Raw genomic sequence first — 8123 nt, 5'->3', positions numbered from 1 at the left:
CTCATATCCAAGCAATATATATATATATATATTCATATATATTTGTATTTTTTCTACGCATTTCTTTAATTTTTTTCCAGGCTCTATGGTGAAGTGAAAACGCCGCATTCCTTGAAAGATTTATAGTCAGATACGCTCGTGCACTCTCTATTTATGAGCGGATCCCAATTCTCTTTAACAGATTGCTCAGCGGGGGCCCAAAAGGGGAGCCCCACCCCGCAAGATTAGCTAAACATTATGAGACTCGACTAGCGAGAAGACGGGGAAAAATCCAATTAAGAAATTAAAGTGGCGCATAATTTAAAACCCGGATTAAAACGACTTGAAAAACAAAATGGCATTAGAAAAAAAAAATAACGGCTTTCTCCCTTTCGAGACCAATGGTGAAAAGGTTTTCAGAACGTAACGTAAAAATACCCAGTTTATTTAATATTAAGGGTATTGTAAATTTAACTAAACCGGAGTGGTTTTGTTTAGTACATTTTTAATGTACGTCGAGGGTGAAATTAAGTCTTCATTCCATCTTCCATCTCGATATTAAATTTTAAATCACTATGAAATGGTAACGTGAAATGACGCGATAACCTTTGCGAAATCCTGTTAAATCTTACTTTCAAATCACGGTAAATTGTAGCCAAATCCTTTTAAATTGTTAATAAAGTCAGTTATATCTATGAGAAGGCAGATTAAATCTCAGATGAGTCAGTTCAGATCTTAATGAAATCAGTTTAGATCTTAATGAAATCAGTTTAGATCTTAATGAAATCAGTTTAGAGCTTAGTGAAATTAGTTTAGAGCTTAATGAAATCAGTTCAGATCTCAGAGAAATCAGCTTAAGTCTCAGTGAAATCCGTTTAAATCTCAATGAATTTACTTAAAATCACTGAAGTTATCTAATTTCCTAGTGAAATCAGTTTAAAATTCAATGAAATCAGTCTAAATTTCAATTAAATCAGATTAAATTTCAATGAAATCAGATTAAATTTCAATGAAATCAGTTTACATTTCAATGAAATCAATTCAGATCTCAGCGAAATCAATTAAAATTAGTTTGGTATGAGTTAAGATTAGTTTGAATTGAGTCAAAGTTAATGTGCAATCCCAAGTTTCTATTAGTTAAAATCGAGATGTAATTTTAAGAATACTATTTTTAAGTAAAAAATACAGTTACGCCTCGACTGCGTAATCGTCTCGTAAATTCGCTTTAAATCCGGGTAGTATTAATACTCCTTGCCGGGTGGTATAGTCCCGAGCTTATGTAATTGGCTAAGTGGATCCTTATTGCCAGGCTGGTTATTGCTTCTCCTACCAATGAGGTGGTTGCTAGTAAAGGAAAAAAAAACAGCTTCAAGATCAGACTCGATCTTCATTCATTCGAAGGCAGACTTTACCCCTCTTTTCGACTTTGGCAAAACCGTCGACTAACTACCGTAATGAACGTACTAGGGTAAATTAAGGGCGAACTTGCCCCATTAGCTATGAGAGAATACAGCCCCGGATACGGGGGGGGGTTGTTGGGGGTTGGGGGCATACTAAAATGGCCAAGTACCATGCAGGCAGTCTAATTAGTTTTTTTTTAGTATCTTCTTGATTTAGGAAGAAACTTTGAAGATTCCCCAACGTCTAGTAATGAAATTGAAGCTTCTAAGGGTGATTTCACCCACCAGGTCCCGAGCCCGCGAGTAAGGCTAGTAACAACAAGATGCGTGTACAAAAAAATTCAAATTAGTGAAGAGAATGGTTTCTTGGAGGGTGGGATGGGGGGTCGACTTAGGGGACCATCTTTTTCGGTCCATTATGGAACCCCTGTTTTCTTTAATGTTCGCCATCGACACCGTCCATCGATCTCAACCCCCTTCCCCCTGACAAAACATTTTCTTTTTATCGCTTGCTATCTTTCAGATTTATTTTGCGCAATATACGGTGTTGAAAAATGCCTTATTTGCAATACTGTATATCTCCTTTTTATTTAGGTCCTTGTTGGGGTATGGTCGATCATATAGAAGCACAAATGGAATTTAAAATGCGCGAATGTTGTTAGCTTTCGCCATTAAAATCCATACTTGAAAGGGCTAGAAATAGGTTGATATTCGATTAACTTGAAGAAATAAAAAGGGTATTGGGATTTAGAAAAAAACTGTAACCTCTGTTTTCATGATGCCCCGTCGACAATCTCCGCCTACACGAAAATAGAGCCGGATTGTCTTCCCCCCTTAAATATTACACGAGGATAAGTGGAAGGGCGTGGTTTTTGTTTCGGGTATCAAGAGGAGAACATGGCTATATCAAGAACCGACTTACGCGACGAAGAACTTAGGACTTTAGCTTGTAGCTTCAGTAATATGTAGCTATATCGACGCCACGCCCTAATTTAGGGTCCATCTTGATTTTAGGTCTAGAGCTCCATCTCTTGAACGGAACACGATATATTTTTCACTATTATTTTTTTATTATTATAGATATATATTTTTCACTATTATTTTTTTTATTATTATAGATATATATTTTTCACTATTATTTTTTTATTATTATAGATATATATTTTTCACTATTATTTTTTTATTATTATAGATATATTTTTCACTATTATTTTTTTATTATTATAGATATATATTTTTTCTAAATACGTTATAGTTTATAATATTTGCATATCGCGTAAAAATAAAATTTATAATTTAATTAAACTTGTATTTACAGGAATCCATACCTCTACTTGGAATGCTTATCGCGGCAGATTTTAGTCTCGATGTGGCTGACGGTTTTTTTGACGTCACTATGTTAACTTAACAAACAGCTACGTGAGAGGGGAGCGCGCGCAGAGGGTATTTTTCTCTCTCGTAGGCGGGGCCAAAGCCGTCAGAGTGATCTTACCATACGCGATACGGCAGGATAAGCATTCCAAGTAGTGGTATTGATTTCTGATATTTATTTATGAATCATTTCGTAGCTTTTTACCTCTCCGAGGGGACAAAGTCCCCTAGGAGGGGTTATACAATCACCGTGTCTGTCTGTGTTTCTGTCTGTCTGTCTGTGTGTCTGTGTGTCTGTGTGTCTGTCCTGTGAACGCGTTCGCATTTTCCGTGCAAAGGTTAATCATTGCGTACGTAGTTTCTAGAAATCTCTGCGTTCGCAGTTGCTAGGAATTAGGGAACGAAGTCGAAGGGTTGGCAAAACCACCGTGCGATGGTGAGTGTTAACGGATTAATTTGCGGTTGGGTTTGGTTTGGATGGTTTTTTTTCGTTAACGCTCACCGTCGCGGCAGTTTTAACTCAGTTTGATTGGATATTTCGTTATTGTAATGTTTATGTGTAGGGTATGAATGTTGAGTTTGTGTTATGACGGTTGTGGGTGTTGAGTCTGTTGTGTTGGTGTTTGTTGAGTCTGTTGTGTTTGTGTTTGTGTTTGTTGTGTTTGTACGAGCATTTTCTCTTCAACTTCTTCTTATTGACTTTATAAATTATATTAATCTTATATTTAATTAAACATTTATAAATTATATTAATCTTATATTTAATTAAATATTTATAAATTATATTAATCTTATATTTAATTAAATATTCATAAATTATATTAATCTTATATTTAATTAAATATTTATAAATTATATTAATCTTATATTTAATTAAATATTTATAAATTATATTAATCTTATATTTAATTAAATATTTATAAATTATATTAATCTTATATTTAATTAAATATTTATAAATTATATTAATCTTATATATAATTAAATATTTATAAATTATGGTAATCTTATATTTAGTTAAATATTTATAAATTATATTAATCTTATATTTAATTAAATATTTATAAATTATATTAATCTTATATTTAATTAAATATTTATAAATTATATTAATCTTATATTTAATTAAATATTTAAGTATTTTAATTTAAAATTTGATCTTGATCAGGAATTGAACTCGGGTCGCATTGTTGCCATGCGGATAGTTCACCGCCGAGCCATTGACTTCCTTAGGAAAAATATTAAAGTAAAGGAACCATTATGATAAGGCGGTTTTTTTAACTAAACGGATGAATACAATATCTGTGGATATTGTTTATTGAACTTTGTTTTTAATTTTTGTGAACTTGTTAAAGTCTAAATTTTTTACGTATGAAAATTTAAAGGTCAAATCTTGTTTTAGCGCAGTCAGCAGATAAGATGATTAAAGGGTAGAACCCGATAGTTTTTTGTAATTTATTTCGTTTTTTCAGTATTTTTTTATCTATTGTGTGTTTAGCGTATTAGTTTTCAAGGGTAATAGTTCATTTATGAAGAAAATATCGAGTTGTTTACATCGTGCTCTTACACTTATGTTGGTCTGGGTTTTTAACTGGGTCGTCATTACTTCGTAATTTATTTTAAACGTTTTCTCGACTGATTAAGATGTTTAATGCAGTTCATCAATTGGGTTCGTTTGTTTTATTTATAAAGAGCCCTAACTATTCCGTCTACGGTCATCTATTGATATACGAGCTGTCGTTTAGTCAAGGGGCTTTCTGTGCTTCGTGAATGGTAATTTTTTCGCTTCTTGTTAATTCATTTTTTATTGGTGTGGATATTTGGACATCTACGAATTCCTAATGTAGTCATTGATTTCCTGGGAGTGCGAGTCATTATATGATATTGGAAATTGGACGGTATTGGTCTTTTTCATGCGGTATGTGTCAGAACGTCAACAGGAAGTCTACGAGTCATCCACTACCAGATGTCGAATATAGCTATTCTACGGTATCTTCATCAAGGGCGAGTGTTGAAATAAAATGAGCGTTAAAGATGCGGCAAGTATGTCGTAAGCGAGAAAAATACAAATACCCTCTGCAGATATTTCTTTCATTAAAATTTGCTTCGTATTATATTTAAATGATAAACTTGTTCTGTAAATAGGGTTAAATTCAATTGTGCATTGTTTTAGTACGTCTAGCTCGCTGTTGTAACTACTTAATTTATATTATTCTGAATAAATTAAACTCGGTTGTTTCGTCTCAATTATTTTAATTAAAATTAAAATTTTATACCGGGCGGGATCGAACCGGGATTACGTTTTTAGTAAATAACTCTGAATTGCGGAGATATCTTTAAGGGACGTCTCGAGAAATTAATACCACTAGGGACAATTCTTCCGAGGAGAGTTATATTTTGGCTTGCCAACTTGTTATTTATAATGTCATTTTATTAATAACGAATTAATATTATAAAAATAACTCAGTTTATAAAAAAAATTTCGTTGAAACATTTTCCAAAGGTTTATTTAAGTTAAAAAATGTTGTATTTAATACTTTCGATTCGGCTCACTAGATGACGCCATCTGACTCTTACAAAAAATAAATTAAAAAAAAACTCTGGCGGTTCCAAATACTTCCTTGCGTAAATTGGTTCTTGGTTCTCTTAACATTCTATATAAAATTGAACTAAGCAAATCCAATATTTTAAATCAAAAATCTTAGACAAAGGTTATCTACAAAAATGGCTTACTAATATCACGTTTCGGCATCTATTATGCAAACCATATTTCAAGTATCTTCATTTTCTTTCTATTTCGATTTCTGGTAGGCTATTCTGTAAAAATCAAAAATGAAAAAAAAGACATGATCCGTCAAACATGACAAAAAAAGGCATGATCCGTCAAAAATGACAAAAAAAGTCATGATCCGTCAATAATGACAAAAAAGTCATGATCCGTCAAAAATGACAAAAAAATCATGATCCGTCAAAAATGACAAAAAAGACATGATCCGTCAAAAATGACAAAAAAGTCATGATCCGTCAAAAATGACAAAAAAATCATGATCCGTCAAAATGACAAAAAAGACATGGTCCGTTAAAAATGAGAAAAAAGTCATGATCCGTCAAAAATGACAAAAAAATCATGATCCGTCAAAAATGACAAAAAAGTCATGATCCGTAAAAAATTACAAAAAAAATCATGATCAGTCAAAAATGAAAATGCGCGTGTGCAGAAGAGGCTGCTATCGAAATGTCAAACTATATCGATAGTATTGGTCAAACTTAAAATCGTGGTGGTCTGTAATGCCGACCTAAGTGATTTTAATGAAATGCTTCGACGTACGGTCGATGGTGACAATTTAAGTCTTGGGCACCAAAAATAAACAGGTATTTTAAGTCCGCTTAAGCATTTAGTTTATGATTTGACTAAAATACCGGATAAAGCGTAACATACGGCCACTACTTAAACTGGAACTTACACAATCAATATTCTGATATTTCGATATCCCCCCCTTCTCCAGCACGCTCATTTCCATTTATGACGGATACAGATTTTTTTATCATTTTTGATTTTTAAAGAATAGCCTTCCTGGAACTCATTGACATACCAATGAATAAGTTTAAATTGAAGGGCAATATAGTTTGACAATAAGAACAACTTTGATAGGCCATTTTGTCGAATAGACCCAGCTCCGCAAACCCATCCTGACATTAAGAACATTGCCCAAAGTCGTAAAAAAGCCAGCAACAACTACGGTGTAAGTGCGTGTCTGCCATCGTAACTTCCCACAAGTCATAAAAGATCTCCCCAAAAAATGGAAGGCAAAATTTGAGAGCGGAACGCGACGCAGGTACACAATCGGAAGAGAGGAAGTAAATGTCAGAGGAGAGATGGCGCTTCCGAATGTATTCGGCGGAGAGGACACTCGAGAGGGACATCTCGCGACGAGAAATACGAGGTCGTTCCGGAGATTTACCGGCGACTCAGTTCCATATTTGAGGATGACGGCCTTCGTCCCATACGGGGCTCCCACATATCTTTTACTGCCAAATATAAGCCATCGTTAAAAGTCAAAGCCAAACGCGCATCCAGGGACGACGCCACCAGCCTCGCCATTACAGCCAAACTGCTTATTAACATTCGAAACCCCCCATCCCCATCGAACAACCCCGACTGACGGTATATACGATAGTTAAGGATAATGTATTCGGGAATTTAAGAACGCGGAAATTCGTCTGGATAATGCTTTATGCTGAGTCAGAAGTATATTATAACCCCCTATGGAGGGAAGTATGAAAACCCCAATAACCGTCGTATTAAAAGTCGCCATAAACTGTAAAATCTGAGGGCTGAGGGTAGGCATGGACCAAGAATCTAAGAGGACTCACAATGTCAGTGTTCCCGATATTTTGACACGGTAGGCGTGGCCTAATTCAGAAAGTTTTGAAGCGCCTCTAGCACCTATAAGCAACAAACACAAGGAGAACGCAGCTAGCCTTTAAACACGCTAACGAGTGTTTTGTACAAATTTCATGGGACGAACCAGTACCCTGAACGTGTTACGGAAAGGGGGAAGACATTTTCCCAATTTTAGGGTATAAAAGCAAGTAAATAAGCCTGCTATGCCTCATAATTTAAAGGTATTGTCGCGAGCAAAAACGTAATTTTGAAATCGGTCAATTGAAAACGAAAAATTTAAACATTAAAATACGTTACAATGTAAAGAAATCCGTATAATTAATATCATGTAATATCACAAAAATAACATTTTAAATAACTTTTAAAGAATGAAAATAATAAATTTGCAGTTTCGTCCAAGTCGGGCCATAGCTAAGAATAGACCATCGCCACTACAGTGCCTAAAAATCAGTACTCCGCCACAGCTATATAGAACCACGGTGTGACTTGATTTGACTATAATAATAATCAGCTAGACGAATACCTAAAACAAAATTTTATGCCCAAGTCATCTAGCGACTTTTAATGCAGGTTTCAGGTGACCGTGTTATAATGCGTAGATAGGTGGTGGCAAACCCTTCAAGCCAACAGCTCCCTACACTAACTATTACCATAAACCTCTACAAGTTTTCATGGATAGGGGATTTAAATCATCCCTTTTAACAAATGGATAGAGAGCTTACAAACTCAACGCGGAAGGAGTTGGTCCGAGTTTCACGCAGTGCCACAAGCTGGAATCGAAACCTGCTCCTCTTGATGCGAGGCGAAAGTATTAACCACTTTCGTAGTTTCCCACGAAATGTCTGAAAAGTACTTGATGTATTTTGAGTTAATATTTAGACATTATCTCCTTTTCACTAATTTACTGAGCAAGCCCTACTTATATAATAATAAGCCTTTTCTTGGAAATTGAAAATAAAATATTATAG

This window comes from Leiobunum rupestre, chromosome 8 (genome assembly GCF_980474605.1).
Source record: "Leiobunum rupestre chromosome 8, qqLeiRupe1.1.hap1, whole genome shotgun sequence".
Classification (NCBI taxonomy): domain Eukaryota; kingdom Metazoa; phylum Arthropoda; class Arachnida; order Opiliones; family Sclerosomatidae; genus Leiobunum; species Leiobunum rupestre.
The sequence above is the reverse complement of the archived record's forward strand: the minus strand, read 5'-3'. Positions refer to the sequence as shown.